The sequence below is a fragment of the Ictidomys tridecemlineatus genome, chromosome 13 (assembly GCF_052094955.1).
Source record: "Ictidomys tridecemlineatus isolate mIctTri1 chromosome 13, mIctTri1.hap1, whole genome shotgun sequence".
Taxonomy (NCBI): domain Eukaryota; kingdom Metazoa; phylum Chordata; class Mammalia; order Rodentia; family Sciuridae; genus Ictidomys; species Ictidomys tridecemlineatus.
This window is the reverse complement of record NC_135489.1, coordinates 68,691,015-68,711,910: the sequence shown is the minus strand read 5'-3', so window position 1 is coordinate 68,711,910 and position 20,896 is coordinate 68,691,015. Positions and strand designations below refer to the sequence as shown.

At 46.5% G+C, this 20,896-nt stretch overlaps 1 pseudogene across 1 annotated transcript in view; it reads right to left on the bottom strand.

The window, feature by feature from the left end:
- Positions 1–407: 407 nt before the first annotated feature.
- The window catches only part of LOC144369673 (E3 ubiquitin-protein ligase RNF213-like), a 66,391-nt pseudogene continuing 45,902 nt past the window's right edge, over positions 408–20,896 (bottom strand). Inside the window, exons 22-39 of the transcript XR_013429431.1 lie at positions 19,583–19,719; positions 18,934–19,029; positions 17,907–18,025; positions 17,047–17,178; positions 16,484–16,609; positions 15,931–16,068; positions 15,534–15,672; positions 13,928–14,119; positions 13,062–13,207; positions 11,785–11,939; positions 10,411–10,623; positions 9,957–10,138; positions 9,223–9,343; positions 2,917–3,017; positions 2,573–2,755; positions 1,726–1,895; positions 1,535–1,634; positions 408–522 (exon numbers count right to left, since the gene is read on the bottom strand). The product of XR_013429431.1 is annotated as an E3 ubiquitin-protein ligase RNF213-like (transcript). The remainder of the gene's footprint in view (positions 523–1,534; positions 1,635–1,725; positions 1,896–2,572; positions 2,756–2,916; positions 3,018–9,222; positions 9,344–9,956; positions 10,139–10,410; positions 10,624–11,784; positions 11,940–13,061; positions 13,208–13,927; positions 14,120–15,533; positions 15,673–15,930; positions 16,069–16,483; positions 16,610–17,046; positions 17,179–17,906; positions 18,026–18,933; positions 19,030–19,582; positions 19,720–20,896) is intronic.

Here is a 20,896-nt window from a genome sequence, read left to right as displayed (position 1 = left end):
TCTTTGAGATAAGCACTGTCTTCTGTTTTGCAGTGTTCTAGGTCAATTTCCATTGACCAACATTAAAAATCACAACCTCAGGCTGAGGTTGTAACTCAATGGTGGAGTGCTTGCCCTCAGGTGTGAGACATTGGGTTCAATCCTCAGCACAACATAAAAATAAATAAACAAAATAAAGATATTGTGTCCAACTATAACTAATTTTTTTTTAAAATTTCAAACTCAAGGGTTGAGATTTAGTAAAGCTCATAGTGAAACTGGCATTTTAAAAAGTACATATGCACAGTGAAGAAGAAGACCATAACTGTGGTTGCTATTTCCTTCATGCAGAAAAGCTTTGGCAATATTATTGCAAACATGGACATGTTGAACAGGCAAATTACTCTCTCAGTATTATTTTTAAAAATTCAGAGTTCAGGAACCAACTCCCCACCAAAGGGTCCTTGCCGGCACTCTGAGAACTGAAGCTCAATGAACACAAGGATCAGCCAGAGGACACTATGCTTGGACATCACCGACTGCCTAATTTGAGAAAACACAGAGTCCACATGTTGTGGAATCTGGACTTGGAGGACATTGAGGGTGAGGGAGACTCTGAATTACCACACCAAAAATCACTCTGGGGTGGCCATGGAGCTAAGGTCAGAACAACCATTCCTGGGTTCTGCATGCATCACCACACCAAGGGTCCTTTCCCAGCACTCTGTATTTTCACTTCATACCCATGCCTGGCCAGCATCTACCTCAGAGCAAAGCCTGTCCAAGGAAGGGGGCGTGACCCTTGTCCTTGAAAAGACCCACAGAGCACTCCTAGGCACACATACCCACCCTTATGAGTTGTTTATCTACAAATAACAGGAGAGATCTGCTATGCCAGGTGTCCCTGACTCAGTCAGGCTAGGTGAGGACCCATAGCAACCCCCTAGCAACCACCAATCAGCATGAGACAGGAAAAATACCTGGGATGCCAGATGACCCTCATAGTAGTTTATGGTGGTTAATAACATGTTGGGAAACCATGTAGTTCAGCATGTACACTCCTCGTGGCTTAAACGAATCAGTTCAAATGAATTCCCCTCTGGTACTAACCAATCACCCTTACCCAACTTGTTTCCGACAGTGAATGTGCTAATCAATGTTAAAGAGTTGTTGTTTGATTTTCCCGCAGTGTGTGATGATTTGCTAAGAGATGCTATGATGTATGTGAAGTCCCTGCCTTCCCCAAAGAGTGCATAAAACTGCTGCAAACCCTGGGCTTGGGGCCTCTCAGTGCCACAAGTTGCTGTGTGTGCAGAGGACTGAGCTAGCTTGCAATAAACACCTCTTTGCTTCTTACATCGATCTTGGTCTCTGGTGGTCTTTTGGGGGTCCTGAATTCAAGCATAACAGTATGCCCACAGAGACATGTCTAAACACTCTGAAGAAACTTTCCCCAATCATGCGTGAGGATATGTGGTGGCACAAAGACCAAGCACAACACAGGCCAGAGAAGCCAAGGCCTCAGAGAAGTGTGCATTCAGGGAGCTGCTCCTACCTGTATTTCAGAAGCAGCTTCAGCACCACAGAGCAGATGACAGGAGTCTTATCCACAGCATCATCAAATGGTGAGAGAGACTTTGTGTGTTCCTGGTATCCTTAGCCAGAAAGAGAAAGGTGCTATTGCTCATATCATGGCACAAAACAGAGAGGAACTGAATCAATATTTGAAAGAAGAAGGCAACTCACGTTGGGGAGCATCTCTCAAGAGCTCCTTCTGCACGAAGAGTAGAGACAGAAGCCCATCAATCACGTTCTTCTCAGGAGGGTTATTGTCTTTGAAGCACATGGTAGAAATCAGGTCCATGAAGAAACTGTTGCACATCTGCCGGAACTGGGCATGTTTCCCAATGGCCACCCTAAGGAAACAGCGAAAACCCAGTCAGAAGACTCAGAGACCCTGTTCCCAAATCGCTGCAAGAAGAATGATTTGAGATTTGGACAGCATGTTGTTTTACATCAAGAGATTCAAATATCTACTTTTGTTCATTAGCTGGTCTTAAAAACTGCATACAGCATCTACACACATCTCTTCCAGGAACACCTCCATCATTTAACCTGCCTAAGCTTGTCATAGAACCCCTCCATTGGGAGGAAACAGAAGAGAAAGCAACCACTCATGGAGCATGACCATGGTCTAAAGCCCACAGCTCCCCTTCCTGACCTCCCAGAGGCTGGGAGAGAGCTGGTGTGTGGCTCAATGGTAGAGGGCTTGCTTGCCTAGCACCTGCCACCTATGCGAAAAGGAGGCTGGAGAAGCTGTATTCAAGTTTCTTGGATCTCTTTCAAGGGCTTCATTTATTACTTTCTGAATTTTGCTGTCTCAAAATCTTGTCAGATGTGTGTGTCTTGGGGAGAGAGGAATTCAGAGACACCCATCATCTAAGAAGTGCCCAAGTCATACTTCAGACAGCTCTCTGAAGCCAGGCTTTTACCAGACAAAGGTTAATAGAAATTAAATTTCTGAATATTATATTTGGGAAAAAAAAAGAGAAAAGAGGAAGAGAAACACTTTTAAAGAGAAAGAGTGTTTTACCTGTGCTCTTGGGAAACTGTCACAGATAAATTATCTGGCAGGTCAGTTAAACAGGAGGGGCAAATCATCTGCCCAGGGACAAGCCAGCTCTTGATGCACATCAGGCAGTACACATGGTCACAGGGCAGACACACAGGATCATGAGCATCTCCCAGGCAGGTGGGGCACAGCTGCACTCCACACCTGGAATCCAAGCAGGTGATGGGGTTCAAGGCAGACACTGGATTGGAGGTGCCAGTGCACCCCAGGGGCAGCGTTTCCTCCTCCCAGCACTCCCTCCTCCCTCTTCCCAGTGCTCCCTCCTCCCTCCTCCCAGTGCTCCCTCCTCCAAGACCCCTTCTCACCTGGCCAGGCTCTTGCTGGCTTACTCCTTGCATTCACAGAGAGTGGTCATCACAGCCACAAAGGGCCTGTGGGTCTTGAGGTCAGAGTTCTCTTGAAAACACTGGAGGAGAAAGGCCTGGTTAGGGGTGGCACCCATCGAGGAGGGACAGGGGTCAGCTGTGCCCTGGGGCAGCCCAAGGCCTGGGGAATTCTTAGCAGTTTTCCATCCTTTCAAATCCTTCTGGCCCCACTGCTTTTTAAAGAGAAGGACTAAATTCCCAATGTCATTTTCCATCTTCTTCCTTCTTTTCAGGTCTACCCCCTTTCCTCATCAAGAGGTATTTCAAACTTTAAATGATAATAATGTACATACCATTAAGCTCTAAGAGACCTGAGCATTTTTGGACTATTTGCTTTAGATCTTGTTTTACTTATTTACTTAAAGAGGGGGTATTGCTATGTTGTCCAAGCTGCTCTCAAACTCCTGGACTCAAGCCATCCATCTGCCTCAGCCTCCCAAGGAGCTGGGACTATAGGGATGTATCACCACCCTTGGCTAGATCATATTTTGAAGGAACAACACATATACATCCAGTTGTGGCATCATGGGCAACCCTTTCTTGTCAAATCCCCTCCCCACATTCCTAAGCTTCTCTGAGGACTTGTGTGCACCTGTGTAAACACCCTGCCATTGTCCTGCACCATTCTGCCCTCAGGCCTGGGAGGCCTCACTGCAGGCCCCTTCAGTGACTTCCTGGTAAACAGCTCAGCTGCTTTAACCACTGTATATTCTTCCAGATACCTGTTTCCAGTAACCAGTATTTAGTGTGTACTTGAGTTTTTGCAATTCTGAACAGTCCTGTACAAACAATCTAGCATATGTCTGCTTCAGTAAAAACAAAAGGTTGGGCTGGGAAGCAGCTGGGTGGTACAACACTTTTCTGGCATGCGTGTGGCCCTGAGTTCCACCAGAGACCATAAAATAAATCAAAGTGTCTATTGGACACACATTTAGAAATGCACATCTCCAGCAACTCAGGGTAGTAAATTTATTTTTTTCTCAAATTCTTTTATTTTTAATTAATTTTTCTATTTATATATGACAGTGGAATGCATTACAATTCTTATTACACATATAGAGGACAAGTTTTCGTATCTCTCATTGTATATAAAGTATATTCACACCAATTCCTGTCTTTATACATGTACTTTGGATAATAATGTCCATCACATTCCACAATCATTTCTAATCCCATACCTCCTCTCTTTCCCTCCCACCCCTCTGCCCTATCTAGAGTTAATCTATTCCTCCCACATTCCCCATCCCTACCTCATTATGAACCAGCCTTCTTATATCAGAGGAAACATTTGACATTTGATTTTTTGAGATTGGCTAACTTCACTTAGCATTATCTTCTCTAACTCCATCCATTTAGCTGCAAATGCCATGATTTTATTCTCTCTTATTGATGAGTAATATTCCATTGTGTATATATGCCACATATTTTTTATCCATTCATCTACTGAAGGGCATCTAGTTTGGTTCCACAGTTTAGCTATTGTGAATTGTGCTGCTGTAAACATTGATATGGCTGTGTCCCTGTAATATGCTGTTTTTAAGTCGCTTGGGTATAGACTGAGGAGAGGGATAGCTGGGTCAAATGGTAGTTCCATTCCCAATTTTCCAAGAAATCTCCATACTGCTTTCCACAATGGCTGCACCAATTTGCAGCCCCACCAGCAGTGTATGAATGTACCTTTTTCCTTACATCATTGCCAACACTTATTGTTGTTTGTATTTATAATAGCTGCCATTGTGACTGGAGTGAGATGAAATCTTAGAGTAGTTTTGGTTTGCATTTCTCTAATTGCTAATGATGATGAACATTTTTCATAAAGTTTTTGATTGATTGTATATCATCCTCTAAGCAATTTTTAGCAGGAAGAGTGAAGCAGTTGGCATCATTATACCAGAACTTAAATTATACTACAGAGCGACAGTAACAAAAAAAAAAAAAAGAATGGTATTGGCACCAAAACATACTGGTAGACCAATGGTACAGAATACAGGAACAGAGACTAACCCACAAAATTACAATTATCTTATATTAGACAAAGGCACCAAAAACATGCATTGGAGAAAAGATAGCCTCTTCAACAAATGGTTCTGGGAAAACTGGAAATCCATATGCAACAAAATGAAATTAAACTCGGATTTCTCACCATGCACAAAACTCAACCCCAAATGGATCAAGGATCTAGGAATGAAACCAGAGACCCTGTGTCTAATAGAAGAAAAAGTAGGCCCTAATTTGCATCATGTAGGATTAGGCCCCAATTCCTTAATAAGATTCCTTTGGTGCAAGAGTTAAAATCAAGAATCAATAAATGGGATGGAGTCAAACTAAAAAGTTTCTTCTCAGCAAAAGAAACAATCTGTGAGGTGAATAGAGAGCCTACATCTTGGGAGCAAATCTTTACCTCTCATACATCACTAATCTCTAGGGTATATAAAGAACTCAAAAAGCTAAGCACCAAAAAGACAAGCAACCCAATCAATAAATGGGCCAAAAAGACAAGCAACCCAATCAATAAATGGGCCATTAAATCATTAAATTCACTATCCTGAACAGGATAGTGAATTTAATGATTTAATGATGTTTCTGAAAGTTTGTAGTCAGGCATAAATTTTAGTACAGATGTTAGCACAAATGTCCACTCTGCATTATACAAGTAAGGAAAGTTCCCTATTTCTACTTTGCTTAGGGCATTTTTTTTCTAAATCATGAATTTTTGTCAAATGTTCTCTCTACCTTTTTAAATTATCATTTAGAGTTTACTTTTTCATTTATATAACTGATGACATTTGTAGATATTTTTAAGCCATCCTTGAATTCCCAGGATTGATCATACTTGGAAATGATGTGTGTTTAATATCCTGAAATTTTGATTTGTTAATTAACAACCCACTCAGCAAAGGGCAAAGGACTTAGACATTTCTCCAAAGATGCATACATACCTGAGAAGAACATGAAAAATGTTCAGCATCATTAATTATCATGGCAATGCACATCAAAACTCTCTGAGCTGGGCACTGTGGCACATACTCAGTGAGGTCAGAGGCTGAGGCAGAAGGATCACACATTTAAGGTTAGCCTCAGCAACTAAGCCAGATTCTGTCCTAAAGTAAAACAATAGGCTGAGATGTAGCTTAGTGGTGGAGCATCCCTAGCTAGAGACAAATGTAATAAATTGATACAGTAAGTCCCCTTCTAGGTACACATCCAAAAGAAGTAAAAGCAGGCCTCAAATAAGTTCACAGCAATCACAACAGCCAGAAGGTGGAAACAGCCTGAGTGCCCATTAACAGATGAGTGGACAGATTCAGTGTCCACCCATACAGTGGTATTCATTATCCAGCCCTAAGAAGGTTGAAGGCTGACACATGCCACCATAGAGATGAACCTTGAAAACATCATGCTAGGTGACACAAACCAGAAACCAAAGACAAATGCTGAACAACTCCACTTATGTGAGTTACCTGTGGTAATCAGAGTGACAGAAAGTAGAGCAGGGATCTATATGGCTTGGGAGTCCATGTGTGTGTGGAAGGAGGTAAGGACACTCTGGAGCATGATCTGGTGGCAGCACAACACCCTGTGCTTGATGTCGCTGACTATATGTTTAAAAGTGTTTACATGGTGCATTCTGTGTCATGTATATTTTAGCACACTTAAAAAAATGCAGCAGTGGCCCAGTGGTGGGGTGCTGGTTGGGGAGGTTAATGTTAGGACAGAAGGGAAAGCCAGTTCCCTGAAACCTGTGGAAAAATATGCATTACAGACATGAGCCATGAGAATTGGTCTCCCTTGCATCTTTCTCTGCAGACTACCTACCCGCCTAAGACCTACCTCTGTCTGCCATGTCTAACCCTCCTGTCAGAGCTGATGGACAAGATTCGAATACCCATCATGTGCTGGCTACTTTCAGCTTTTACCAATATCCAGGGGTGTAGGAGTTAGCTCTGTAGTGGCAGTCTGCAGGAGGTAAGACTCAGGCCCCAGACATCCCTCACAGTTTCACTTAAACTTCTAACCAAAGGAGGAGAGCAGCAAACATCAATCCAGGGCAGCACCCTTTCCAGGCTCAGGGAGCCAAGGAATGGAGCTGTAGGGATTCCCTGTAGCTGGAGGAAATGCACAGAGCACAGACCAGTGTATAACACAGGCTTCAAGCTCGGTAACTAACTGGGTAGCATCTGTGGCTATGGTTAGTTGCACAAGGATCTGATTAGAAGGAAATGAACCAGAAACCTGTGAAGTTTTTGAGGTCATTACATTGGGGAAAAAGTCTCCCATGAACAGGTGCATGCCAGCTCTCAGGGCCAGAAAACCCATCTCTCAGCTAGCAGGCTACCTGACCACCAGAGGCCACACTGGACCTGGCTGAATGCCCAGTGCATCCCCAGGGTCTGAGGGTCCTGGATGGGACAGGAAAGACTTGGAGAGAGCTGTGTCCAGGCCATGTGGGAAGGTGGTCCAGGATGCCTGTGGCCATAGGGCAGATACATGCTCCTTCTCACCATTTTTTCTCTACTTTTCCTTTAAGAACCTCCACAAGAGTGGTCCAGTTCATACTTTGAACATAGCTTTGCTGCTCTAAAGCATACCTGTTTTTCTCTCCTCCCTGATCCACCTAATATCTCCTTCCTAATCCGGGAAAACAGAATTCCTTTGAATAGCCTCTTTAAAAACACTCTGTTCCCCCTGATAGAGGAATCACAGCCTCTGGGACAGGAGTCCCTTGTGTTTCTCCTTTGCTAGCAAAGCAGTAAAATTTCCTTTTCCCTTTTCTCAAAAACAACAACAAAACGCCAAAAATTTTTTTAAAAAAATCCTTTAAGTTCCATGGCACATAAGCATACTCTGAGAAAGGTTTCCCATCTTCTTTCAACTAGATGAAGCCAAGGGACTTATTTAGGGTGATGAAATATGAGCTGTACTCTCTCTCTCTCTCTCTCTCTCTCTCTCTCTGTGTGTGTGTGTGTGTGTGTGTGTGTGTGTGTGTGTGTGTGTCCTGGGCTGTGTTCTTTTATAAAAATTTTTGGTACTGGGAATTGAACTCAGGGGTACTTAACCACTAAACCTCATCCCCAGCCCTATTTTGTATTTTATTAAGAGACAGAGTCTTACTGAGTTGCTTAGTGCCTTGCTATTGCTAAGGCTGACTTTGTATTCACAATCCTCCTGCCTCAGTCTCCCGGGCTGCTAGGGTTACAGGCAGGTGCCACCATGCCCAGCCTAGGCTGTGTTCTTAAAGGCACTGTGTGCAGGGGCTGGAGTGTGGCTCAGTGGCAGGATTCCAGCCTAGCATATGTGAGGCCCTGGGTTCCATCCCTGGCACTGCCACTCCCTTCTTTTGTTCCCCAGTCTGTGACAGCAGGAATAGATTTTGAAGATAAGTAGCTGGAAGGTAGCTGCTGAGGAGGACAGAAGAGTAAGCGAGAAGCAGTGTGGGCCCCTGGCAGTGTTAGCAAGCTCTGGCCCGTATAGGCAATCCTGCACAAGGCCTGTGACATTCTGATCAAGTCTGAATATGCTGGCACCTGGCATCTATGCCAATCTCCTTCTGGTGCACCTACCTGCATTTCAAAGACTGCACACCTAAGTGGTCTTTCTCAGACACCCTGACAGTGGGTACACTGGAGGCCAATGGCTGTACACCCACAGGATATGCTCATGAGCTATTTACCCTAGCCCAAGATTACAGGGTGACACAGGTAGGAACCGTGTTGTGCTGAGTGACTGTTTTTGGTGGAAAGCCACAGAGATGATGGCTTTCTCTGAGGGGTACTGGTTGCGACATCATCAGCTTTATCTGGTGTTGGGGGCAGAGGCTCATGGTTCCCATGGTCCCATGGACATCATGTATTTTGAAGTCCCAGCTCCAGTGGCATTCTCCTGCAACTCTGGATCTCACCTGCCAAGGATGGTGGTGAATTTGCCCCTAAGGGCTAGGCTGCTGGCCTGCTTGAGGTCATCCTAGAGGTGGGTAGAACCTAACCATTCAGCTCTTGCAAAGCATCCACAAGCAAGTTCCCTGAAGAAGTCCAATTCTGTACAATCATTCCTATTCCTAAGTGACATGCCCCAACTCGGCAATCAGGGAGGGCAAACTCTTGAACAACTGAGCTTATCCATGCAATGGCTGGCTGAGGATCCACATTCCCCTGTGCAACTGGGTGACAGCCCAGCACTGACCTGCAGGTGAGGGCAGAGTGGGCTACCAAACTCTGCATTTGACCAAGAGAAGTGCCCAGTGCTCACCTTGTCTAGTGAAAAGACGTACTTGGTCACCAGCTGACACAGCTCAGGAATCTGGCTCTCAGTCCCCAGGAGCACGTGCTCCACAAAGAGTGCAATGGGGAAAACACGATTCCACTGGGTTCTGTCAAAAGAGGATGTTACATACTCAGCTCTAACAGAGGACTCTGAGACAGGAAGAGGGGACAAGAGAGCAGATGTAAGGCAGCATGGGAAGGTGAGCTGACAGGAGGGGTTATCCACCAGCCCTGCCTCAGCACTCCCCCAGTGCTCTGTGCAGGCAGGACTTGGAGTCTCACTTTGCTACCTCAGCATGCACTGCCACTGTGCCTACTCTCTGACAATCCTGCATACAGTAAATCCCTCTTGACTCTCACAGCACAGCATGGATTGGGACTCTCCCCAACACTGAAGGCCTGCCCCTCTGCTTGCCCTGCCCAAACTTGTCCTTTCTAATGGCTCCCTGCCACCACAGTGGTTCTCAAGGTGCAGATTAATAACCTGCCTTTCTGTGGCTCTGGGGCACCATGGCCTCACTGCATGTGGTTTTCCTCTTTCTCCAGCATCTAACGAGATGCCTGGCACTTGACAGGGTTCATCAAGTGCAGATTGAGTGCACAAAGAGCCCCTCCCATGGCAGGAGCACCTGCTCTCCCTGCTGCCAGGTGTTCCAGGACCGGGAGTCCACTGGAGAGCACAGGCTGAGCACGCCAGGGAGAGCCAACTCTGGATCTCACCTGACCTCTGCAGTGACAGCTCTGGCTATGCTCCCACTGCCTCGCAAGTACCCATTGGAGCAGACAAGCTCCAGCGGTATGGACAGCTTCTTCACCAGCTGCAGCCAGGTCTGGGGACTTGGCTTCAAGATGTCTCTTGTCAGCATTTCAGCACAGGCCATTGTAGCAAATGCATCCAGTGTCTGGGAAGAGGAGAACAGTCACATGACCCCACAGGGCCCCTGTCCTTCCACCCACCCTCTTCTTTGGCTGAGGCTTCCTTAGGCCAGAGGTCCCAGCAGAGGCAGTGTGTCCTTGTATTCCAGGCTCTTAACCTGCTCCTTTGGGTCTCGGGATACAGGAAGCACAGCTGTTCCCAAAACCTCTGGGCTATGCTGATCCACACACCCCTGAAGGGTTTCTCCTTCTGCTCCCAGGGACAGGCCAAGGGCCTGAGCCTCCCGAAGGGCTGTACCATCTCACTGCCAGCCATGTCGTGCTTTTGTGCAGCTTCAGTGAGGCTCTGCAGAACCTGTGGGTGGATGGTCAAGATTCTGGAGAAGTTGTGCAGCCGGGTCCTGAAATGCTGATAGGCCAGGTGCACCCATGGCAGGCAGAGCCCATCCACAGGACTCCCTGAGGCTGCTTGCAGCTCACAGACACAGGACCACAGGGCCATCTACAGAAACTGGGGTTTTCAAGGGTTTTCAGTATGTATTTTTGAATCATAAAGAGATGTTTTCCTGTAGGAATTCAGAACTATTCAAAAACCACAAAAAAATAAAATTACAAACCAGACTTCCTATTTCCTGACTGCTTTTTAGTAGAGTCTCTAGCCATTTTCCTAACTGTTTCTTTCCTCAGAATCATCCTCAAATCAGAATCACTGTGTTCCTGATTTTTTCCACTCAAGATTAGGTTATAAGAATTCCTCTACCACTCATTATCTGTGAAAATATTGTTTTCAATGGTTGCAAACAACTATTTTAAAATGGTCCTACTTTAATTTGTCCCTCCTTCATTTATTTGAACACTTAAATTGTTTTTAATTCTTTGTGATCAGAAACAAAGCTGGAAAGCCTTGCTGTGAGCACTGTCCAACCACCCTGCCATGTGACCACTGCTCAGTACCTGCCCAGGAAGCCTGTGAGCCTGCCCTTCTTTTTGAAAACTCAGTTTTTCCAGATGAGCAGGTACAACTGGCATCTGGAGACTGCTTATCTTCTTTTGACTGCCTGGTGGGGCTGAGCATGTGAGCAAAGCTTTCTAGATTCCTGCACAATTATGCCCTGTGTAGCTGGCTTATAAATTATACCCATTTTTGAAATCAGGATAATTCTGCTCATTCCCCAAAAGATCTCGCTAACCTTCCCTCATGCTGGCTAGAGTATGTTCTTCAATGTTCTTTAAGTTTCCATCTTGGGCTGGGCTGCTACTCTGCAGTCAGCACTTGCCTAGCATGCCTGAGGCTCTTGATTTTCTCCCCAGCTCCAGAAACAAAAAAGTATCTACTTTCCCATTGAATTTCACTTATTATTCTTACCGTAAGACATCAGTTACCTATTTATCTTAAATTTGTCAAGAGAAACTCAACGATTTCAAGAGGGTGCTACAAGGAACCTGGAGAGCTTTTCAAGGTACTAGAATATCCCATTCCAGGAGGCCTTGGGGAGTGATGAGGACTGGCCCTGTGTTCTGAGCACCTTGGGGGATATTCTCAGCCTAGCATCCTGTGTGGCTTCATTTTGTTGCCCCACATGGCAGCACCAGCTCTCAGAAGTTGAGTTCCTGTGTTTGTCCCCAGTCTATACCATGCAATTTTCACACTTGACCTTGAGTGGATACCTACCTTCATCTCCTCCCAGGTGGACACTTTCATGGTTAAGAGCAGGAAGTCTCTCAAGTAGCACTGAACCAGCTCCTGCTGGTGATCTCCAGGGAGCTTGGCAAGAAACACACCCAGGGGAGTCTGCAGGAAGATTTCCACTAACTTCTCTGACCGTCCTGCAGGGAGGAAGCCAGAGCGGCTTGAGACAAGTGAAGCCACAGCTGAGAGAAACTTGCTCCCCAGTAAGGAGCCACAGGCTAGTGTAGCACCCTGGGGCATTTCAAAGACAAAGTTCCATTATGGGAATAGAGTATGGTGGATGTGTAGCCTAGGTGACATAGAAAGGAAGGCAGGATCAACATTCAATTTAGGTCACAAAATCCACATTAACTCCAACAGGAAAAAACATATGAGGTAGCCTGAGTTTTGTGCTGCAAGTCTGTTCAGTGTAATGGGCCCAAGTAAGTTCCCAGGGAATCACAACTGAGTGGGCTTCTCTTTAGGGCTGGGGTCAGAGACTACACCAATCAGAGAGATTTGCCTTCCAGCAGATGGGGAGTTGGCTACCTACTTCACACTCAGCTGGACAAGCAGGTCTAGGCAGGTCATTCCCCCAGGGGAAGAAACACTCTCTCAGCAGGAGACCAACTGCTTCACTTTGGTTTGGGACAAGTGGCAGAATGCAAGCCCAGGAAAGCAAGTTCACCTTGAGCATACTGGTTCTCTAAGTACATGTTGAAAAGATGATTTCACATGTATCTGAAAAGTGACTTTTCAAAAAACATAGCAATGCCACTGGCTTTTCTGAAATGACTATGGCCAAACTCAGCCCCCAGCTATGACTCAGGAGGAAACAATGGCTCAGCATGGGGAAAAGGGTCATGTTCCTTTCATTGCTAGCATTTGCTGAGAAAGCTTGAAGGGGCTGTTTCCTGGGTCTAAGCCTCAGAACAGGAATGGTCAACTTGCAGCAGGAAGTAAGCTTCATCCCTGCTGGAACATGCTCTAGTTCACCAGACTGCCAGCCAGTGAGCCACTAGAAATCACCTCACAGCCTCCCTTCACGGCATGACTTAAAGGCTTCTGATCTCCTGGAGACTCTCATTTCTTCAGCAGACGTTTCAAAATGAAGGTAAGACATGAACTTGAGTCTATTCCACATGCAAAGTGTGAGAACTACAAGTCCCAGAATTTACCAGGTGCTAGCTGCTGTCTGCCCACTGATGGTCAGGCAGTGTCTTTGTGGGTAAAGGCTGCTTCACCAGGGCTGCATCGGGCCCATCTTGAGTAGGACTCACCTTTTGCATCTGTGATGTACTGGGCCTGGACCCAGAGGTCTTCCAGATAGTCCCTGATTCTCCAGCTGAAGGGGACACTGTTGAAAGCACCCTCGGGAAGGCTCATATGGTTCTGTACCACGATAAAGGATATCTCACTCTTGGATCTGCAGTGAGGTGAGGTTAGTGAGAATCAGTTCCTGAGATGGTGCTCCAAACACCAGAGGACATGGGACACAATTCTCAGAAGGTGCTGTGGGTCAGAGGTGAGGGGGTAGCTCTGCAGTAGAGTGCTTTCCTGGCAAGTGTGAGACCTCAGGTTCCATCCCCCACACCACATCAAAACAAGACAAGGTGCTGAGGCTGCATAGACAGCTGCTGTCTGCCTTCCTGGCCAGGGCTACCAGTGCACAGAAACTACCTCATAACCCTTGTTTACAGGCAGAATGAAAGCAGGCCACCTGTGCAGGGCCTAGAAAGGGCCCAAAGCTTCAGGCAGGACCAAGTCTCCAGTGCCTGTGCCTGCCCCTCTCCTGCATCTTATTGGCCTACATTCCAGAACTGAAGTCCCTGTAATCTGAACAGAAAACTTGGGGAGGTTCCCTGACAGAACAGGGGAACAGCATAAGGGAACACAAGCATGATTAAGGACATAGTCTCTCCAAAAGGCAGTGTCCCCACTGCACACAGAATCCAGCCTGGCTTTCTGAACTATCACAGATGCCCTCAGAGAAGAAAATGAGGAAAAAGGAAATGGAACAAAGACCTGCCAGGATGCCATGACCACTAGGCTATAGAAGAAGCTGGAGAAACATTCCTTGGAAAGCAGAGCCTACATTCTCAAGCCCAGGAGAGCTACTGAGGGTGCTGTGAGGATTTTCATTCACCTTATGTTATTCATCATAAGCGGAATGTTCAGCAACTTAGTGTTACTAAAAATAAACATCCACAGGTCCTGGGCCCAGGCTGGTGAGTCTGGTCTGATCAGAAGCTCGAGGTTGCCATCTCTGTCGATGAGGGAGATCATGCTGGCCAGCAGAGGGGTGACTACGCTTTGGACCCGCTTCCAAAGGGTATGCCTGCAGCAGGGGTGGGACAGAGGACAGGGGACAATGGCTCAGCACCACAGTCAGTACTATGATCTTGATGCCTCCTTCCTCTGTGTCAACAAGCCTTCTAGCCTACAAGCCAGGGCTGCAAATTGAAGTTCTCATCGCTTTTAAGTGTAAGAGACTCACAAATGCGATTGTCTTAAATTAGAAGCAGGACTGGATGGAACTTAATTCTACATCTAGTAACAGCAACTAGTGCCTTGAAAAGATGAAGAAATATTTGCTGTTTTTGTATATAATGTTTTTTTAGAACAAGCCAACTAGGTTCTATAAACAAATCAAATAATAATGAACTTCACTAAATAAATAAACTTTGCAAGAAAAAAAATCAGCTGTGGATACCATATAATAAAGATGAAGAGATGAACGTAAATTTGATCTAGATGAAGTTAAGTAAGAAAACATGTTCATCCAGAATTCAGCTTTCATTGTGGATGTTTCTGTAAATAACCCTGAGTACTTTAGAGTGACAGCGCTTAATTGGTTGAATTAACTACATCTCACTTTCATGTTGCAAAGATATGTTTTTTACATAATAACAAAAATTCTATAATTTCTTATGGTAAAGGACAAGAATTACTAGGTAATTGTGTTGGAAAATAAAGTAAGGCCTTTTGTATGAATTTTTTTTTCCTGAATATATAGTACACAGGATTCTAGAGAGAACTTAAAAACATCTACTGAGAAAACAAACATCCCACTAGTCAAGGACATCACTTGACTTAAGACCCCAAACTAGAACATGCACAGAGGATGGGGAAGGGGTGGTCGTGAAAGAGGTTCTGGGCTGGAGGAGCTGAGAGCCCTGGGAAGTGCTCTCAGAGTAATGCAGTCACCTCAAAGGGGTTCCAGGAGACCAAATTTAAACAACTTGAGAATCAAAAAGAATATTAAGACAAGGCTACTTAACACAGTTAGCTAAAAAGCAGAGGACTTCTGGTGTAAAGGACTTCAAGGAGGCTGGCTGTCTAGCCCCAAGGATATGTGATGTTAAGTCCCAGACACACAGTGTTAGTGAAGACTCATAACATCCAGCAGGGTCCTAATGCTCTGCTAGCCCCAGAAATGGGCATTGAGGGTGCAGTGCAAGCAGGTCCAGTTGTTCCTGGGTGTTCCTTGTGACCACAGGGAAAAAACTGGTCCTGAGTACTGTGGAGACCATGGGGTACTGAAAAGGGAGGCTAGCAAATCCAGCAAGGACAGAGCAACAGTGGCAAAGGGGCAATGGGAGCATGGCTCGGACATGTGCTAGGAAAGGGAGACCATCCAGGGAGCAAAAACATAGTTCTGCCCTCCTCAGAGGTGGAGAAAAAAACACCTGGTGTGCTCCTTCCCCTGGGACAATATAGTAGATCCCTGCACTGCCCGGTGCTCACAGTACCTGAAAGTGCCGGCCTCCTGGAGTGCATCCTGGTTCACAGCCTCTCACCCCACCCACTCCTTCAGACTGCAGAGCTGGTTCTATTCTTGCTTCTTTAGAAGGACAGAGAGGCACATCTTGGATATCCACAAGAACGAGGCTGTGAAAAGGCAGAAGGGACATAATTTGGTCCACCTGTGAGCACCAAGTTGGAGGCTCCACTGTGCTGCTTGACCAGTTCCCCCATAGAGGGAAGCCACAGGTCCTCTGGCCAGGCCAACTCTAGAGAAGAATTCTAGAGATGTCCTGAGATTCCCACTATGCCAACTGCATCTGCCAAGCCACAGAAACCCAGAAGGGCAGCTCGCCACACTCAGCCACCTGATTCCCTGATGAGAAGTAGGGACATGACTCATACCATTGCTTACACTGTCCCCATTCAAGAGGCTGAGGAGGATGGTGACTCTCCTCATGTTGCGTGTGCTGCTCTCCTGGTCCCTGAACATCCCCACGGCACTTTGCACACAGCTCCTCAGCAGTCTGGTGGTGTCCAGGACTTGTGCCTGCCAAGGGAGATAGCACGTCATCTGCTGCTGTCATGTCCAGGGTGGGTGAAAGCTACTCTACCCACACAAGAAGGTGGCCTCGTGTCCACGTGCCCAAAGCATCAGTGGCCAGTTTCCATGGTGAAGCTGACCTACAGACCTCTCCCAGCTGATCCCTGTGTGCTGCCCAACCACCCTGAGGACCACTGGCAAGGTGGTTGCTGACATCAGGGATTTGGTTACTGGTTGAGGGACAGGGCAGAGCTAACTAGGAGTCTTCATAAAGAAGGGAACGACAGATCTTGTCCTGGTAAGTCCCTCATACTTCCAGCATAAAGAGAAGGCAGGGCTCAGCCTGACCCTGGCACAGCTGCCTGGGCTCCTCCAGCTCAGCCACCTGCAGCCAACAGAGGAACAGAGGAGAACTCACATCACTGCCCCTCAGGTCCACGGCCTCCCATTCCATCTCCTCAGGACCTTTCTCTTCCATTTCCATTTCTGCCACCTCCCCTGACATGCTAGTCTCTGCCTCCATCACCTCCTCCTGGTTGCCTTTTGATGCAAGCAAAGGGAACACAATCTAGTCACCACTTGGAGAAGGAAAAGGATGGGGTGACACCAAGTCTGTGCCTATGCTGAGAGCTTCACCAAGGTTTCCTGTCCCAAGCTTCAGTGGCAGCCCCAGTCATGGGGACATTTGTCACCCAGTTTAGCACAAAATCTACTGTTCAGGTGTCCCACAGCCTGGGGCACATGACCAACAGCACACCAGTTAATACACTGGGTGTTGCTCCTTGGCCTTCCCATGGCCCTGGTGATCTTGACCATGAGCCAGGCAGGTCAGTGCCACATCCTGAGTTCTGGCTGAGGCCAGGTGCCAAGACTCAAAGGTAACTCAAGTGTGGCAACCCTGACTCCAGCCCCACAGGAAGCTGTCTAACTTGACACCTTCCATCTGCCTCTCTGCCCCCACTTTCCCAGACTGAAACCTTGCAACTCACGCTCAGGGCTGTCTCCTGGCATGAACAGCTGGCTGATGGTAACACTCTGCAGCTTAGTCACACCAGAGGACATGAATGGGAACCTCCAGAGGTCATCGATGTGCACAGACCACCATAGCCCTGTGAAGAACAAAGCTACCAAGTCTTCTCAAGTCTTTTCACTTTCTTCTTGTCAGCCATGAGCAGGGACACACCTGTGTCCAGATGTTTAATCACACTACTGACAGAGGAATGATCAGTACCTCAAAGTCTATGTCCCTGAACACACCAAAACCCATCAATTTCACTACATCATATCAGCATGCTCACCATCAACCTGTGTGTTGAGACTGATTAACTGGTGTGCAAAGGCTACCTGGATCCTGACTATGGTTCTTTACATGCATCTTAGCATACATACTGTCACTTAGTTAGAAAGTGCTTCAAGATACTGACAGGTTGTCTTTCCATCTGTGAAATTATTAAACTTATTTTCCTCTTCTCAGAATACCAGTTGTCTTACATAATCCAGTTTGTGATCATTCCACAGAAAAAGAGTTGGGCTGATTTGAAGGCAAATCAAGGAATCAGGCACAAGGAGTCAGCACTAGGGCTGGTTGCAAGGAGAAGATCTCTGAGTCATTTGTACAATGAAAAGTTGGAGCAGGAGCTTATCCTGTGCACACCTGACATAGCACAGGCCATGCTGACAGAGCAGCAGCAAGTCCCAGGGTGATGGCTGTGAACAGTGAGCCAAAGAAGCCCAGAGACAGCTGGAGTTGGTGTTTGACTTAGACATGCAGGCAGCATGGGACCCCTGAGAATCAACCCAGACATACTTAAAGACAGTCACTTATCTTTGGCCCTACCTCCATGAAATCCCACATAGGATGCTCTGCTCCCCATCTGGGACAGTTTTGTGATGAAATAGACAAAGATGCATCCCTGAGTTCCTTGTATTTTGTTGATTTCATTGATAGCAGAGTATCTATTTAGAAAACAAAAATCAAAACAAAGCAAACAATTGAGCAAAAGCCAAGGTGTGAGATGGCTGCTGGGTGTCCCTGGAGCTGTCAGGGGCTTTACCACATTCCACACAATGCCAGGGGCCACCACATCTCTTGTGAGAGGAGGATGGCTTCTTGTTGGTGGGGTCACTTTCTACCTCTCACTGCTGATCAGAACTCCCACTCAGCATGTCTCAGGGCCCTCACATGCCAGAGGGTGGGGCTTGTTGGCCTTCCCATTTTGAGAGAGTACAGTGAGGTACAGTGCGCCTTGCACCCCCAGTGGTGGCAGACCACCTCCTAGCAGGATCTGGCTAGCCTTAACTTTGTACTAGGCTCCCAGTACTTTAAAGGGGCAGAAGTCACTCTTACATTACATGAGTAATAGAACACAGCAATTATGAAAGCAACAGATTTATAGTCATCATAAAAAATGTCCAATAAATATTAATTTATTTACATAGTTTTACTGCCCTTAAACTTATGATAAGTACTTTTTTTTTTCTTTTTATGCAGTGCTGCGGATTAAACCCAGGGCCTCAGACATGCTAGGTAAGTGCTGTACCACAAGGCTACATCCCAGACTAAACTTTAATCCTAATTGTGTGATTAAAAATTAAAATGACAAAAAAATGACTGCAAACATAGCTTTAACACATTCTTCTACACACTACAAATATTCCATTATTGACACTTCTTGCATTTCAATTCTGTGCCATTACTGGCCTTTTCCTTCATCCTTTCCTCTCTAGCTTCCCTAGCCCATGTCAGGAGCTGGGAGGGAGAGTCATTCTTATTTTCACACTGCTTTCAGGAAATAAATTCTTCAGGAGGTCCTGGGTAGATTTTGGCTTCCTGTGTTTCCTGAGAAAAAATACTAAGAACATACTTAGCTGATGCAATGAGCTGAGCACTGTGAGCGCCATCATCAAAATCCAACTGGACAATGAGGATTTTACGTCTGGCTGTCTTCATTAAGCTGCTTCTGAAAGAAAAATTGAATCACCCAAGTGAATCCTCTGTCCTAAAACACAGGCAGCCATGGCTCCGTAGGCTGAGGCACAAGGGTCACAAGTTCCAGGCTAGCCTCAGCAACTCATCAAGACCCTGTCTTCAAATTAATAATAATAATAATAAAAGGGCTGGAGATGTGGCTCAGTGGTAGAGCAGCCATGAGTTCAGTTCCTAGCATAAGTGAAACAAAACAAAACATAAACATGGATCACAACACTCCACAAAGTGAAGGGAAACACAGGCCATGCAGAATAATCCAGCATCCAGTAGGGTCTCCTTCCACAAGGTGAGGAGGCAATCCACTGGAGAAGGAAAGGGCTACACAAATATCAAGAGACATGTGATACAGCTGTAGAGAAGGCCACTTATGACAGGGGCTGGAAGGGCATACCATGAGGCTGAGCAATGACCTTCTCACAGTGTCCAGTGCTCAGAGTTCCTTTCGAGTGGCTACCATGCCCCATCATGGGATACCATATACCTAGGATGGGGGCTGAGGGTGATGGCCAGGCAGGACACCTCACCGGACTTCCTTGAGGAATGAGTACTCGGTGTCGAACTGCTGCAGTGACAGGATCATGGGCTTCGGGGCCAAGCCCTTCACTTCCTCCCCTAGGGCCTCGCAATCACGGCTCGTCAGCAGTCTGGAGAAGGTGGTGACCTGCAATGTGGGTGCGCAAGCCATCAGCCAGAATTCAAGCGAGGGCACAGAGTGGTGGGTTAGAACCCAGGACCAGGGGGCACTGGGACAAAAGGAAGCCTGACCCCGGGCAGGTTTTACATACAAGGAATGGCTGAGGCAAGCAGAACCTCCAGGGTCAACAGATGACAGAGAGAAGACTTGCCCCGGCCAGAAGATGCCTTGGATGCCTTCTGAGAAGCCAATGTCTCTTTTCCTATTTTGGTCCCTACCTGAGAGCCTCCTGATCCTTTAGGGCTCAGCACAATGCCATTTCTTCTTGTAATCTGGCTTCCTGCTATCAGATGGAGTTAGCTACTGGCAACTCTTCCTCCCCTCAGTAGTTCCCAAGTCTCTGCCATGGACCACATCCCATGGTGCAAACCCAGATGTTCCTAGGCATGTAGGACCTCAGCTCTCCAGACCCCTTCTATTTTTTTTTTTTTTAGTACCAGAGATTAGATGTAGGGGTGTTTAATCACTGAACAACAACCCCAGCCCTTTTTTAAAATTTATTTATTTTTTAGTTGTTAATGGACCTTTATTTTTTATTTATTTTTATGTGGTGCTGAGGGTCGAACCCAGTGTCTCACACATGCTAGCATTCTACCACTGTGCTACAAGCCAACCCCTTTAGCCCTTTTAATTTTAATTTTGAGATAGAGTCTCACTAAGTAATTTAGGGCCTCCATAAGTTGCTGAGGTTGGCTGGCTTTGAACTTCCCATCCTCCTGCCTCAGCCTCCCAAGCCACTGGGATTATAGGCATGTGCTATTGCACTCAATTCCAGACCCCTTCTCTGGGCCTGTCCTTATGAATAGGCTTCAGGTTCCCACATCCAACCATACAGCAGACATCCGAACCTATCCCAAACGGATGTCACCACCACTAGCTGCCAAACCCACTGCTGTTCCTGGATTCTCCATGGTGATTGCACAAAGCTGCAGTGAGCTCAGGAAGGCTGTCTTCCACCTCCTTCCTCCCCTTACTTCCTGCTAACTGTCTGCAGTTTGCACCATGCCAGCAGCCTCCTGACAGCTCTATCCTCTCAATGTCAGTCTCTTGCTCCACTGTATTCCCATCACTGGGGCAGTGGGGTATGTCCACATACATATTGCTTCATAGCTCCTCTCTGTGCAGGCAAGACAAAGCTCAAGGC